This window comes from Sapajus apella, unplaced genomic scaffold (assembly GCF_009761245.1).
Source record: "Sapajus apella isolate SASKATOON/1434 unplaced genomic scaffold, GSC_monkey_1.0 scaffold94, whole genome shotgun sequence".
NCBI classification, from domain to species: domain Eukaryota; kingdom Metazoa; phylum Chordata; class Mammalia; order Primates; family Cebidae; genus Sapajus; species Sapajus apella.
The window spans coordinates 964447-980737 of record NW_022437034.1 but is presented as its reverse complement, the minus strand read 5'-3'; the positions used below and the strand labels follow the sequence as shown (position 1 = coordinate 980737).

Genomic DNA, 16291 nt, shown 5'->3' with positions numbered 1-16291 from the left:
TGTCACCCTCCAAAAAAGACAAATTAGTTTGTGGGTTTTATTTTTTTAGTATCATTATGAACTCATGGGTTAAGCATTTGATAGATTTTGGTCCCTTATAATTATTACCTTCATTGAAGCTCGAATTGTCTGATTTTGGCTACTGGGAGCCTTTTCAAGTTGACTCCTGGGTCCTTTTGACACAACTTTTGTGGCTTAAGAAGTTCCTCTTTATCTGGTATGACAAGATATTCTGGATTCATCTCACAATATTTCTCTAAAAGCCTGGTTTCTTTTCATGGGAAAGGATATTTCAGTGCTATAATCTGGGTCCTAGGAATGCTCATTGCATTTGGGTGGTCAATATGCCCAGGTGTTTTTGGTCAACAGAACTAGAAAATAGAAATAAAATATATAAATATTTTAAGATAAAATGCCTCAACAGTTCATATTGAGTTTTCCAATTCAAATTCCATATTAGAATTTGAGGGTTCGTTGTTTGTTTTTTGAGACAGAATCTCACCCTGCCACCCAACCTGGAGTGCACTGGCATGAACACAGCTCACTGCAGCCTCAACCTCCTGGACCCAAGCAATCCTCCAACCTCAGCCTCCTGAGTAGCTAGAACCACAGGGGTGTACCACCACATCCTGCTATTTTTTTTTTTTTTTTTTTTTTAAGATACGGGGTCTCACTATGTTACCCAGGCTGGTCTCAAACTCCTGGCCTCAGACAATCCTTCCACCTCAGCCTCCAAAAGTTCAGGGATTACCAGCATACGTCACTCTACCTGGCCCAATGTTATAGAGTTTTTATTTAACCTCTACTATATTACATATGTATCTTCTTTCTTCCATGCCAAGAGTCCTGGTTATCAATACACAGAGGATGAACTGATTAGAAATCCCATAAATGCTCATTTGCTTTATTCCACATTGTACTCACAACAGTATCAGAATAGCCATACTAATACTATCACCACCAATATGATTATTGGAAATATTTTAAAATATTTTTAATAAGCTCTTCCATTCTCCTTAAGCCCCCATCATTTTGGGGGATTATGCCACAATTATACAATCAGATCATATAACCATTACACTCTACAAGTATCTATATGTTAACATTCACCATCAGTCTTTATGCTGGTGTTTCTTTTTTTTTTTTTTTTTGGCTCTTTTCAGTTTATTGCATGAAGGAGTTACACTAGTCCAAGTTAAAAACGGACCCCAAATGGTTACATTATACAAGCTGTGAGGTTTTTAAACTTGTGACAAGGGACAGAAGGGAAATTCTACTCATTGCAAGGAAATCCTCACTTAAGCTTCAGTGAGCCACAAGCACTTAAAACCCATGAACCTTCAGCTGATGGTCCTTAGCCAGTCCAATCTCTACGAGGAACTGGCATATGTTCTTGCGTTGGTCACCCTGTAGCTGAATTACTTCTCCATATTCTGGATGCTCAATTACAGTACCATTGCAGGCAAACTTCTTCTTAAACGCCTTCACTAGTTTCTTTTTATCGTAATCATCAGCGATCCCTTGGACAGTAGTAAGGGTCTTCCTGCCGTTTCTCTGTTGAATTCTTATATGGATATAATCCTCAGTGCCAGCAGGAAGCAGGTCATCACCCTTACTTGCATCAGCAAAGGGGTCGAAAGAGTGGAGGTTCTGGATAGCGGACATACGATACGATTCCTTTTCCTCGGTGGAAACGGCCTGCGGAAGGCGGCGGCGGCGGGAGAAGGCGGGCAGGGGCGACGGAACGTCGGGAAGTGAGGGGGCTCAAGGGGAAGGCTGCTGAGTCCTCGGCGGCGGCTCAGTGACTGGGGCGCTGGTGTTTCTTTATTCTTTCTGGTTGTCTGAAGCTCCTTCTCTCATAGATTCCACAGGAAGGGGCCATGGAAACAATATTCCCAGAGTTCCCACATGTTGGTAACAATTTGTCTCTGCTTTTGTACTTAAAAGTCAGTGTTGCTGGATATAAAATCCTTGGTTTACACTTTCTTTCACTGGAGATCTTAAATATGTTACTTCATTTTCTTCTGGCATGAAGTATTACTGCCTAAAAGTTTGAAAATAATCCAATTTTGTTTCCTTTCTAACGTGAGGTTTTCTTGCCTAGATGACCAGAGAATTTTTCTTTTTCTTCAAAGCTTAGTAATTTTCCTAGAGTATTGTGTGAAAAACACAAACTATTTTTCCTCTGCTCTCATGCCATATTTAATACAGAATACATCTATAACAAAATGTCAGTGGGTTTTCCCAGAACACCAAACAAGAAATCAGTTCTGCAGCAGACATCATCTGGGTATCCACTAATTCAATTCTGACACTATCTACCTCAATAAGCGTCAGATAACACAAGTTGAGCACTCAGTATGCAAGACCGCTCCCCACTTTTGTTGCCAATCACAAGCCCTAGGTTGTTTTACCTGTGCTTCTGAGCAGCTGACTATAACTTGGGGTTCCCATGACCCCTCCTTGGGTTTGATTTTCTTTTTTCTAAATTTTTTATTTTTCCATAGGCTATTGGGGTACAGGTGGTGTTTGATTACATGAGTAAGTTCTTTAGTGGTAATTTGTGAGATTTTGGTGCACTCGTCACCTGATTAGGCAAAACCTCATACTATAAAAATGCTTTAGAATGCGACAGGAGGAGATGTAAAGACACAAAGAAGTGCGTAGTGACACATGGCTATCAGAACACACTAAAGAATCCACACTGCTTCCCCGCTTTACCTAGAAAAGGAAGCTTCTAGGCTACCTCCTCCTCAGCACACTATTTGTAGTCTTTTATCCCTTGCCTACTCCCACCATTCCCCCCAAGCCGCCAAAGTCCATTGTATCATTCTTATGCCTTTGCTTCCTCATAGCTTAGCTCTCACACGTCAGTGAGAACATACAGTGTTTGGGTTTCCATTCCTGAGTTACTTCACTTAGAATAGTAGTCTCCAATCTCATCCAGGTTGCTGTGAATGCTGTTGATTCATCCTTTTTATGGCTAAGCAGTATTCCATCATATACCTATATCACAGTTTCTTTATCCACTCATTGATTGATGGGCATTTGAGTTGGTTCCATGATTTTGCAATTGCGAGCTGTGCTGCTATAAACATGCATGTGCACGTATCTTTTTCGTATAATGACTTCTTTTCCTCTGGTTAGATACCCAGCAGTGGGATTGCTGGATCAAATGGTAGTTCTACTTTTAGTTCTTTAAGGACTCTCCACACGGTTTTCTATAGTGGTTGTACTAGTTTCCATTCCCACCAGCAGTAAAGTGTTCCCTGATCACCACATCCATGCCAGCATCTACTGTTTTTTGATTTTTTGATTATGGCCATTCTTGCAGGACTAAGGTAGTACCACATTGTGATTTGATTTGCATTTCCCTGATTGTTGGTGATGCTGAGCATTTTTTCATATGTTTGTCATTTGTATATTTTCTTTTGGTCTATTCATGTCCTTAGCCCACTTTTTGATGGGACCATTTGTTTTTTTCTTGATGATTTATTTGAGTTCATTGTAGATTCTGGATATTAGTCCTTTGTCAGATGTACAGATTGTGAAGATTTTCTCCAACTCTGTGGGTTGTCTGTTAACTCTGCTGACTGTTCCTTTTGCCGTGCAAAAGCTCTTTAATTTAATTAAGTCCTAGCTGTTTATCTTTGTTTTTATTGCATTTGCTTTTGGGTTCTTGGTCATTAAATTTTTCCCTAAGCCAATGTCTAGAAGGGCTTTTCCAATGCTATCTTCTAGAATTTTTTTTTTTTTTTTTTTTTTGAGACGGAGTTTCACTCTTGTTACCCAGGCTGGAGTGCAATGGCGTGATCTCGGCTCACCGCAACCTCCGCCTCCTGGGTTCAGGCAATTCTCCTGCCCCAGCCTCCTGAGTAGCTGGGATTACAGGCACGCGCCACCATGCCAGGCTAATTTTTTGTATTTTTAGTAGAGATGGGGTTTCACCATGTTGACCAGGATGGTCTCAATCTCTTGACCTCGTGATCCACCCGCCTTGGCCTCCCAAAGTGCTGGGATTACAGGTGTGAGCCACCGTGCCCGGCCTCTTCTAGAATTTTTATATGTTCAGGTCTTAAATTTAAGTCCTTAATCCATCTTGAGTTGATTTTTGTATAAGATGAGAGATGAGAATCCAGCTTCATTCTCCTACGTGTGTCTTGCCAATTATCCGAGCACCATTCATTGAAAAGGGTCCTTTCCCCTTTCCCCACTTTATGTTTTTGTTTGCTTTGTCAAATATCAGTTGGCTGTAAGTATTTGGGTTTATTTCTAGGTTCTCCATTCTGTCCCACTGGTCTATGTGTCTATTTTTATACCAGTATCATGCTGTTTTGGTGACTATGGCCTTGTAGTATAGTTTAAAATCAGGTAGTGTGATGCTTTCAGATTTGTTCTTTTTGCTTAGTCTTGCTTTGGCTATCTTGGCTCTTTTTTGGTTCCATATTCTAAAAACAATTCTAAAACAACTTTAGAATTGATTTTTCTAATTCTGTGAAGAATGATGGTAGTATTTTGATGGGAATTGCATTGAATTTTGTAGATTGCTTTTGGCAGTATGATCATTTTCATAATATTGATTCTACCCATCCATGAGCATGGGATGTGTTTCCATTTGTTCGTGTCATCTATAATTTCTTTCAGCAGTGTTTTGTAGTTTTCCTTGCACAGGTCTTTCACCACCTTAGTTAGGTATATTCCTAAGTTGTTGTTTTGTTTTGTTTTGTTTTTTGCAGCTATTGTAAAAGGGGTTGAGTTCTTGGTTTGTCATAGGTGGCTTTTGTTACATTGAGGTATGTCCCTTGTATGCTGATTTTGCTCAGAGTTTTAATTGTAAAGTGATGCTGAATTTTGTTGGATGCTTTTTCTGCATCTATTAAGAGAATCATGTGATCTTTGTTTTTAATTCTGTTTATATGATGTATCATATTTATTGACTTTTTGTGTAAGTATATCTTTCTGGCATGTTTTATTGTCTGTAGCAATATTACTCTCCACCTCATTCTCTTTTTTTCTTACAATACTTTGGCGTTTTCTTTTTTTGTTTGTGTGTTTTTTGAGACAGAGTCTCACTGTCACCCAGGCTGGAGTGCAGTGGCACAATCACGTCTCACCACAGCCCTGACCTCCCAGAATCAGGTGACCCTCCCACCTCAGCCTCCTGAGTAGCTGGGACTACAGGCACCCACCACCAGGCACAGATAATTTTTGTATTTGTAATGGAAATGGTGTTTTGCCATGTTGCCAAGGCTGGTCTCAAACTGCTGGGCTCAAATGATCCACCGGCCTCAGCCTCTCAAAGTGCTGGGATTACAGGCATGAGCCACTGCACCCAGCCTATAATACTTTTGAATAAGATTTGACCTCAATATTTCTTGACTGTTATTTTTATGTGAAATTAGTTTTCCTGAACTTTTAGAAAAAGGAATAGTCAAGATATTTTCTATGACTACTTAAGTTTCTTCTGTTGTATTTATATAGTGTTAAAAATATAGTGGCTTGCTTGCTCAGATTTCCTAGTTCTGTTTCCCTTGCCCCATTCTTACCGAGATCAGCTCTTTAATTCATCTTTATTGCTCCTGTTTTGAGCAGTTTTTATTCCAACCCCAACCATAATTATATCTAGTTATAATCTTCGCATTCCTATGTTAGAGTTGTTATAAAATATAACTATGAAATTTTTTAAGTAGTGTTTTTAGCATTTATTGATAGAATTATGTGATCTTTGTCTTTAAAGTATCCTTCCCTTATGCTGACAGATTTCCTACTTTTAAACTGTGTGCACTGAGAATGTTTGCACATATATATATAATATATATATATCAGATACATATATATCTGATATATATATCAGGCATATGTATATACATACCTCTCTCTCTGTCGCCTAGGCTAAGCACTGAAAACTGCCTCCTGAGCTCAGGAGATTTTCATGCCTCAGCCTTCCAAGTAGCTGAGATTACAGGCATGTGCCACCACGCCTGGCTAATTTTTGTATTTTCAGTAGATATGGGGGTCTCACTATGTTGACAAGGCTGGTCTTGAACTCCTGACCTCAAATGATCCACCCGCCTCCACCTCTCAAAGTGCTGGGATTACAGATGTGAGCCACCATGCCCAGCCACATCTATATTCTTAAGTGAAACTGGTCTATAATTTCTTAGACCATTTTAAGGACTTCAGGTCTATAATGTTTTGATAACTTATTCACCAGATTTTGTTATTAAGGTCATGTTTGCTTTACAAAGTGGCTAACAATGTTTTTCAACTATCTGGAATAGTTAGAATAACAAAGTTTCCATTTGTTAAAATTTGATAAGAACTCAGCATTTCTTGTATCTCCTGGGCACATACTAGACTACAGTTCTCAGCCTTGCTTGTTGTTAGGGTATCATGTGACTGAATTCTGGCTAATGGAACAGGACAGAAGCAGATCCTTTCCAGACCTGAGCCATGGGAACCATTCTCCATCCTCCTTGCACCTTCTTTTGCAATGACCTGGAACCACCTGTTAAAAACAGTAGATGCCAATCAAGCAATGAGTGGATAAAGAAAATGTGAGCTACACACACACACACACACACACACACACACACACACACACACACAGAATACTACTCAGCCATAAAAAAATGAAATAATCAATGTTACAGCTCCTTTAGAATTTGTCTAGCAGGCTTTCCGGTTTTATGCCGGCAAGCCCCCCCCAAAAAAATAAATAAATAAAATGAAATAATAGCATTTGCAGCGACCTGGCTGGAACTGGAAACCATTATCCTAAGTAAAATAACTCTGGAAAAGAAAACCAAATGTTATGCGTTCTCACTTATAAGTGAGCGCTAAGCTATGAAAATGCAAAGACATAAGGATGATAATGGACTTTGGGGACTTTGCAGGGAAGGGTAGGAGGGGTGAGGAATGAAAGACTGCACATTGGGTACAGTGCACACCGTTCGCATGATGGGGGCACCAAAATCTGTTAGAAAATCACCACTAAAGAATTCATCCATGTAACCAAAAACTACCTGTTCCCCAAAAATGATTGAAATAAAGTAAACTAATAAGAAAAACAAAGATAGTAGAGACATAAGATGAAAGGAACATGGAATCTTGAAATACCATTGGGAGATAGTCACCTAACAATGAGAAACATTGTTTTGGTCTTTATGTGAGTAGAAGGTAAACTTCAATTGTGCTAACCCCTGAGATATAAGGAGGGAAGTTGCAGGCGTTAGTATTCCCTTATTAATACTAAAGTTAACTGTTAAATCATCCAGACCTGATACATTTCTAAGTCATGGATTTTCTAACAGTTTAATTGAGATATAATTCATGTGCCATACAATTCACCTATTTAAAATGTACAGTGTGGCCAAGCGTGGTGACTCACGCCTGTAATCCCAGCACTTTGGGAGGCCTAGGCGGGTGGATCACAAGTTCTGGAGCAAGACCATCCTGGCCAACATGGTGAAACCCCGTCTTTACTAGAAATACAAAAATTAGCCATGCTGGCAACACATGCCTGTAGTCCCACCTACTCGGGAGGTTGAGGCAGGAGAATTGCTTGAACCCAGGAGGCAGAGGCTGCAGTGAGCCAAGATTGCACCACTGCACTCCAGCCTGGGAAACAGAGCAAGACTCCATCTCAAAAAAAAAAAAAAAAAAAAATGTGCAGTGCAATTGATGGCAGTGACCATCACACCAGCTGCAGTGGGGAGGCACCATGCGGCTGCACCTCCCTGGAGCCAGTGGGAACCAAAAACAAGTGGAAGCTTTGCCCCTTCTGAGTTGGAGTGGGAGCTCTCCAGGTGTCACTGCAGTCGCCCAAACTGTGGCTGCAGACTCAGGTGTCTCGGCACCCTTGGGAACCTGGGAAGGACCCCCCTTCCCTTGCAGGCTCAGAAGTGCCTGCTCCCACCACCTGGCTTCTCCCCCACCCCAAGTGTTGGCACCCACTCCAATCTTGGAGAAAAGGCTGGCAGAGCCAGGACATCATGAACGGCAGGCAGATTCCTGGGTGGAAGGGGACAGATTCCTGGTGAGGTCCCACTTTCAGGACAGGGAGGGTCTGACAGCTGGAGGCTGGGTGCCAGTCCCACAGACTGGAGTGGGAACTTGTGGTGCCTTTTCCAGGCCTGCCCATGGCTGCCCATGAACCAATCAGCATGTACTTCCCCCCTTCTGAGACCCGTAAAAGCCCCAGGCTCAGCCAGAGCTAAGCATTTGACAAAAGGGACGACTAGCTGCAGAAAGGAGCAACCCACTCCAGAGTTTCCCCTCCTCTAAAGGATCAACGCTCTCATCAGGACATCTCAGCTGCAGAAAGGAGCTATCCTCTGCGGGTCTTCTCTGAGCTGTTCTATCACTTCATAAAGATCCTCTTCACCTTGCTCATCCTCTACTTGTCTGCATACCCACAAGAACTTGAGACCCACCAAATGGTGGAGCTGAAAGAGCTGTAACCCAACAGGGCTGCAACTGTAACACCAACAGGGCGGGCCCCTTGCCTGCCATGTTTTGCGTGAAGAGAAGGAGAGAATAGCCGCTGCCCTTTGGGGAGCCCAGACCTGGGAGCTTCCCCCAGCCAGAGCTGTGTATCCCTCTTTGGGGTTCTGCAGTGCCTGGTATCTCCAAGCTTCCAGGTGACACCGCATTCCCCCAATGCCAGCCAGGGAAGCTTCTTGCAGTGCGCCTGGTCAAGCCACAGCCTCACAGAAAGCTGGAGCTGCAGCCAGTGTGTCCGACTGCACAGTGGCCAGACCCCATGCTCGTTCACATACTCCTGGCCACTCCGCCTGATTGGCCCTTGGCAGGCATGGGATCCAGGTGGAGAGCATGAATGCAGTGTGCCAGGCCAAGTGAGCATGAGCAAAACTTGGGCTAAGGCGCCACTGGCCACAGAGGATTCCAGCCAGAAAAGTGACACCCCAAAGATCCCGCAACAAAATGGTCTTTAGTATAGTCACAGATATATGCAACCATTATCAAAGTAAATTTAAAACATTTTCGTCACCTCAAAAAGAAGCTTCATAACTTTCCCACCCACCTGCAGTCCCAAGCACTCATGAATCTACATTCCATCTCCATAAAGTCTTATTCTACACATTTCATATGAATCTAATCACGTAGTTCTGTGGTCTTTTGTGATTTGCTTATTTCATTTAGCATAATGTTCTAAAGCAAGCTTGTCCAGCCCATGGCCAAAACATTGCATGTGGCCCAAGATGGCTTTGAATGTGGCCCAACACAGATTCCTAAACTTTCTTAAATTTTTCAGCTCATCAGGTATCATTAATGTTAGTGTATTTTATGTGTGGCCCAGGACAATTCTTCCAGTGTGGTCCAGGGAAGCCAAAAGTTTGTACACTCCTGTTTTAAAGGTTCATTCAATGCTGTGGTATGTATTAGAATTTCAGTACTTTTTATGGCCAAATAACATTCCATTGTATGGATGTAACACAACTTATTTATCCATTTGTTCACTGATGAATATTTGGGTTGTTCCCACTTTTTGACCACCATGTATAATGTTGCCATAAACATTTGTGTACAAATTTTTCTGTGAACATATGTTTTCATTTCTCTTGGGCATATACCTAGGAGTAAATTTGCTGTATCATATGGAAACTCTATATTTAATCATTTGAGGAACTGCCAGACTGTTTTTCAGAGTGGCTGCACCATTTTACATTCCCAGCTGCAATGTATGAAGGTTCCAATTTCTCCATATCTTCACCAACGCTTGTTATAATCTGGGCTTTTTTTTTTTTTTTGAAACAGGATCTCACTCTGTCTCCCAGGCTAGAGTGGAGTGGTGTAATCGTGGTTCACGGCAGCCTCAACCTCTCAGGCTCCAACAGTCCTCCCATCTCAGCCTCCTGAGTAGCTGAAACTACAGGCATGCATCACCACTCAGGCTAATTTTTATTTTTGTAGAGACAGGGTCTCACTATATTGCCTTGGTGGTCACGAGCTCCTGGGCACAGGCCATTCGCCCACCTTGGCCTCCCAAAGTGCTGGGATAACAGGCATGAGCCATGGTGCCCAGCTGTCTGGCTTTTTGATTCTAGCCATCCTAGTGGATGTGCCACATTTTCCTTGTCCAGTCTATCATCAATGGGCATTTGGGTTGGTTCCAGGTCTTTGCTATTGTAAACAGTGCCGCAATGAACATACGTGTACTGAGTCATAGATTTTTAATCACATTTTAATCTTGCATATGGTTATAGACTTACTTGAGGCATTTTTAAAATTACTTTTGGTAACTTATAGTCTTCTAGAAAATGATTCAGTTCTCTAGTTTTTCAAATCTACTGCCATAGAGCTGCACTTTATACTCATCTATAATTCTTTTCATCTCCTCAGCATCTGTGGTTATATCTCTTCTTCCTAATATTGTATATTTTAGCTTCTGTTCTACCCGCTCAATCATATCCAGGCTCATTTGGGGGTGAACTCTTTATCTTTTATAGAAGATGAAGCTTGGTTTTATTAAATTTTTTCACCAGTTTTTCTTTTCTACTTATTTATTTCAACTTTTATCTTTTAGAAATTCCCCATAGTGTCTTATCTATGTTATTACTCTTCTTTTTTCCAGACACATCGGATAGGAGCTTAATACTGTGCATCATTATTAATTATCAGTGTATCTTTATCTTAGCTTAAATACTTAATTAACTTGGCTTAAAGTCTTTTTTTGTTTTGTTTTTTGAGAGATGAGGGTCTGGTATGTTGCCAGTGCTGCTCTTGAAATCCTGAGCTCAAGCAATCTCTCACCTGAGTTCCACCAAAGTACTGGGATTACAGACATGAGCCTGGTTTAAGTCTTTTATTCTAAATAATAAAAATCTTTATGTCTGTATATTTTCTCTTGTGAAGTTTTAAATGCATCATGTAAGTTTTATATCATTTATTCTCCTTTTGTTAATTTAAATTTCACATTTTATAAACTGTAAAAATACAGAGGTTATTTAATAGTGTTTATTCACACCTGTAATCCCAGCACTTTAGGAGGCTGAGACAGGAGGATCACTTGAGGCCAGGACTTCATGACCAGCCTAGACAACAGAGCTAGACCTGTCTCTTAAAAAAAATGCATATATAGAATCTTGTTATTTAATTTTTCAACCCCCCAATTTCCTTGCCTATTTTTTTGTCTACTGAATTGTCGAAATCTGAAATTTATGTTTAAATCACTCACTATGATTGTAGTTTTCCTTTTTTTTTTTTTTTTTCTAGTTTGTAAGTTCTGTTAGCAGCTTTAAAAGATGTTGTTTTGCCTACTTAACTGCTGCACAGTTTGGCACATACAGGCTTACGGAGGCAGTTGCAGTGAGCAGAGATCACACCACTGCACTCCCGCCTGGGCGACAGAGCGAGACTCCGTCTCAAAAAAAAGAATCAAGAGTTTATTCTTCAATAACTTTTAGTTTTTCCTCTGTTTCCTTTATTCTGGGGTGCTGGGGGTGCTGATGGGGGAGGGCATGCCAGGCACTCGGGTGAGACTCCCATGACCCCTGTCCTTGTGTGTTCTCAGTGATGCTCTGTCCATACATTTTCCTTGCATCCTGAGAACGTTTCTCCATCTGGTCCTTTGATATCTTGCATTTGATTTTTACATTTTCAGGTCTGCTATTTGTTGTATTCAATGCCAATTGAAGTCCGTTACTGTATTTTTTGTTTATCACTGTCTCTTACCACGGATTGTCCTTAGTTAATAGAAGTATTCTCTTACACCGTACATAGAGCCTGAAGTACACATATTTTGTCTTTGCCAATACAATATAGAGCTGAGGAAGGTTATACTCTGAGTTGTGTGTCCAGTCAACAAAGATTTACTAAGCACCTACTATGTGTCTTGGGAGGTGCAGGAGCTACAGAGATCATAAGACACAAACCTCGCCCTCTTGTTCTCCTTTCCATGTAGCTGCCCCTTTTCCCTTGGGCCCAGTTTTCCTCCTGGTGGCCCCTCTCATGGAGAGTTATTTCCACAAGCACTTGGATGCATGGGTCTCCTCCGGCTCCCACACAAGCCCCTCATACCCTGGCAGAGCCCTCTTCACAGAGCCAAGGCAGGGATATTGGGGCATGTGGTGCCAGCTGGGTCCTGGCCAGGGGAACATTCTCCACAGGCCCGTTCCCCTTCCAGGTGTGAGACCTTCTGACCCCCCAGGCACCGTGGGCCAGGAGCCTCTGCGTGGCTCTGCCGCTCTGCTCCCACTGCCCACTCTCTGTTCTGCTGGCTCCTCTCATGGGAGTTGGTTTCTGAGACCCACTTTTGCTGCCAGCAAGGCCCAGATGATGCTGAAAGGCCCCCGACTGACTTTCCCAGAGGTTCACCAGTGAAGCGTGTGTCAGCCTCAGGAGGGCAGCTAAGGCCAGTCATAAAAACCCCCTTCAGGAGGCTGAGCTCCTGGCAGCTCCTTGGCCTGGGCCCTGGCTAGAAGCTGCTCCAAGATCTGCCTCAAGTTCAGGCTTAGCTTCTCAAGTTGCTGTGGATATGTTCTATTTGTCTGATTTCTCCAGGTTTTTCCACTGGATATTGGGGCTGGGGGGCAGCCCTGGCATGCTGACTTTGGCAGATGGAGGATAAGACACAGGAGCAGTGAAAGGGAGCCACCAGCGAGGTGGCAGGTGCCATTAAAGGGCACCGTACATCTGGCACAGCCATTCCGTGAGCCATCACACCCTTCTGGAGAGGAGAAGTTAGAGGCCAGAGAGGGACAAAGATTTCGCCACAGCCTGTAAGGAGTGCAACACACCGAGCCTGGCCCTCTGGGGTTCACACATGGGATGCAGTGAGCCACTGAGTCTCGGGGGCCCAGACAGCACAGGGGCCACAGCTCCAGGCCATTTCCATTCCCTGGGTTGGCACCTGCTTCGTGTGCTCCCCTTATGTCCCAGGCACCATGATCTCATCTCTCGGGAGACAGCAGAGCAGAAAGCAGATCATGATCCTGCCCCCCAGTGGAGGAGACTGACCATACACAAACAAATCAGTGAAATAGATACCTTCAGCGACTGCGGTTTATTATCTTTATTATCGTGACCTGTTACTATAGCCTGTTCAGTGCAAGGCAAGTGCTTGGGGGAGGGGTCGGTGCTGAACCCTCGCAGGGGCTAAGAACTTTCCATGCATGATCCCATGTCCTCCTCACAGAGACTCAGCCAAGTGGGGATCATCCTCTTGCTTTTGCAGATGAAGAACTGGCCCTCCAGAGCCCTAGTACTCCCACTTCTCATTCTGGCATCCAAGACATGGCCGCCCTCCCCAGCCTCAGTCCAGGCCCCTCTGCAGCTGTCTAAAGGCCGAGGCCTCCCTCTAGTGGCCACATGATGCGCAGGTGGAGGCAGTGCTTGGGGCGCTTCACCTCGGTCCTATTTAGAGTGGGGGGAGGAGGCAGCACTGGCCCTGATCCTCCTCAGCTGCTCAGAGGCAGGCAGAGGGGTTCAAATCCTGGTTCTTCCATTTATTCCACCAACTGTATGACTTGAATATGTCAGCTGGTCTCTAAGCCTATGTCCTCACCTGCCAAATGCAAATCAGAAAGGCCCTGATTTTTTTGCTGTGATGACTAAATGGGATGAAGAATGAAATGTACTAAGCAAATGCCCGGAACATAGTGACCAAACGAGAGCTGATAACGGTAACCTTGATTGCTACTCCAATTGTTAGTATCCAGCCTCAGTTTCCCAGCCTATGAAATGGGAATGGAAAAGTCTCATCTATGCAGGTGTCACAAAATGATCACTCTTTTAGTCGACATTTATTGAGCACCTACTATAATCAGGAGCTATAGTATTTTTGGCTCCCTCACCTTGTGGTCTGCCCTTTTGGAGCATGGGGTGGATGGTACACTCCTGCTGCTGCCCAGGCAGGTGCCCAGGCTCAGGGGGTGGAGAGGCTGGAGTTGCTGAGTGCTGGGTGCTAAGCAGTGGGTCGGCTGCGCCACCTAGCGACCACATTCCCTCATATCAGCTCTGCTCATTTTCTTGCTGGGAACCTTGTGCCTTCTGCCTGGCCTCTCAGGATTGCAAATCAGGCTCCCTCCAAGGGTGGAAAGCCAGGACCTTGTGCCAGAGCCGGTGGCCCCATAATATTTCCAGGTGTTTCTCAGGCCCCAGGAAGGTGGTAGGCAAGGCAAGAACTCAGAAGGAGCCAGGCTCTGGGGTTGCTGGCAGGGTCTCTTGGCCTGCAACTTACCAAGCTAGTCTGGCCTTTATCTTTCCTCTCCTGCAAAGTGGATGATCATGAAAGAAGTCCCTCCACACACAGAATTGAAATGAGCTTCAGAGGAGATAGGAGGGCGGGGGAGGATGTGAAAGTGTTGGGAGCTGGATCTTTCTGGTGAGAGGACAGATGGAACTGTGTGAACTAAGGATGAACTGAGTCAGCCCCGGTGACCTGCCAACTAGAGCAGGGACCCGGGGCTGAGGCTAGAGTGGTGAATAAGACCTCAAATTCCAGGCTGGATGAGGTCACCACGGGATTGTGGATAGAAAAGACAGATGAGGCCCTCAAATGCTAAGAGGCTGGAAAAGAGAAATCAGCAACTGAGACTCATAAGAGGTGGCCACAGAAGTAAGAGAAGAACTAGGCAAGGTTGGTGTCTTGGAGGAAAAACAAGAAGGCATTTCAAGGAGAGGAGAATGATCAACTGGCCCACATGTGACAGACAAGTCAAGGAGCTGAGTAATACCACGTGGACACAGGACTTAGCAATGCAGAGATCACTGGTGATGTTGATGAGAGCAATTTGGGGCGAGTGGGACAAGAGTCTAATCAGGGAGGTCCAAGAATGATGGGAGAAGAGGAACCAGAAACAGGACAGACACTCTTTCAAAGCAGTTGCTGTGAAGGGAAAGAGAGGGCAGGGGCTGGAGAGGAGAAGCCATCAGGAGAGCTGTGCTTGTGTGCTTGCTAATATCCAGGAATAAGAGGGATGAAATCACTAAAAGTTCTAGAGTAATAAGGGAGTGTTATGAACAAGCTTATGTCAATAAGCTTGACAGCTTAGATGAAATGATCAAATTCCTTGAAGGATGAAACTACCAAAGCTCTCAAGAAGAAATAAGTAGTCTTAAATTGATGAAATAAATGAGATTATAGTTTAAAATATTCCTACAAAGAAGATATTCCAGGTAGCTTCACTAGTGAATTTTATCAAACTTTGAAAGAAGAAATGCCACCAATTCTTTTTTTAAAATTTATTTAACTTTAGGTGCATACTATATCTGGCATTTCCCGCCATGTTATCCCTCCCCTCCCTCCCCACTCCACCCCACTTTCTCTCCCCTACCCCCGCAAGTGCTCCCAGTGTGTGATGCTTCTCTCCCTGAGTCCACATGTTCTCATTGTTCAACACCCATCTATGAGTGAGAACATGCAGTATTTGGCTTTCTGTTCTTGTACCAGTTTGCTAAGAATGATGGTTTCCAGATTCATCCAAGTCCCTACAAAGGACACAAACTCATCGTTTTTTATGGCTGCATAGTATTCCATGGTGTATATGTACCACATTTTCTTTGTCCAGTCTATCACTGATGGGCATTTGGGCTGGTTTCAGGTCTTTGCTATTGTACACAGGGCTGCAGTGAACATATGTGTGCATGTGTCTTTATAGTAGAATGATTTATAGCTCTTTGGGTATATGCCCAGTAATGGGATTGCTGGGTCAAGTGGAGTTTCTATTTCTAGATCCTTGAGAAATAGCCACACTGTCTTCCACAATGGTTGAACTAATTTACACTCCCACCAATGTGTAAGAGTGTTCCTATTTCTCCACATCCTCTCCAGCATCTGTTGTCTCCAGATTTTTTAATGATCACCATTCTAACTGGCATGAGATGGTATCTCAATGTGGTTTTGATTTGCGTTTCTCTAATGAGCAGTGATGATGAGCATTTTTTCATATGTTTGTTGGCCTCACATATGTCTTCTTTTGAAAAATGTCTGTTCATATCCTTTGCCCACTTTTTAATGGGGTTGTTTGTTTTTTTCTGTATATCTGTTTTAGGTCTTTGTAGATTCTGGATATTAGCCCTTTGTCAGACGGGTAGATTGCAAAAATTTTTTCCCATTCTGTTGGTTGTCAATTCACTCTAATGATAGTTTCTTTTGCTGTGCAGAAGCTCTGAATTTTAATTAGGTCCCATTTGTCCATCTTGGCTTTTATTGCCATTGCTTTTGGTGTTTTAGTCATGAAGTCCTTGCCTATGCCTATCTCCTGGATGGTTTTGCCCATGTTTTCTTCTAGTGTTTTTATGGTGTTAGGTTTTATGTTTAAATCTT

The 16291-nt window shown here is 43.2% G+C and overlaps 1 non-coding gene and 1 pseudogene across 2 annotated transcripts; one reads left to right on the top strand and one right to left on the bottom strand.

Moving 5' to 3' along the window:
- Positions 1-1134: 1134 nt before the first annotated feature.
- LOC116535345 lies at positions 1135-1810 on the bottom strand (annotated as a pseudogene). The gene has a single exon (XR_004262164.1). The product of XR_004262164.1 is annotated as a eukaryotic translation initiation factor 1 pseudogene (transcript).
- Positions 1811-6642: 4832 nt separating this feature from the next.
- Positions 6643-6705, top strand: LOC116535456. Its single transcript, XR_004262206.1, has one exon. It is a non-coding gene; the product is annotated as a U7 small nuclear RNA (small nuclear RNA).
- Positions 6706-16291: the final 9586 nt, after the last annotated feature.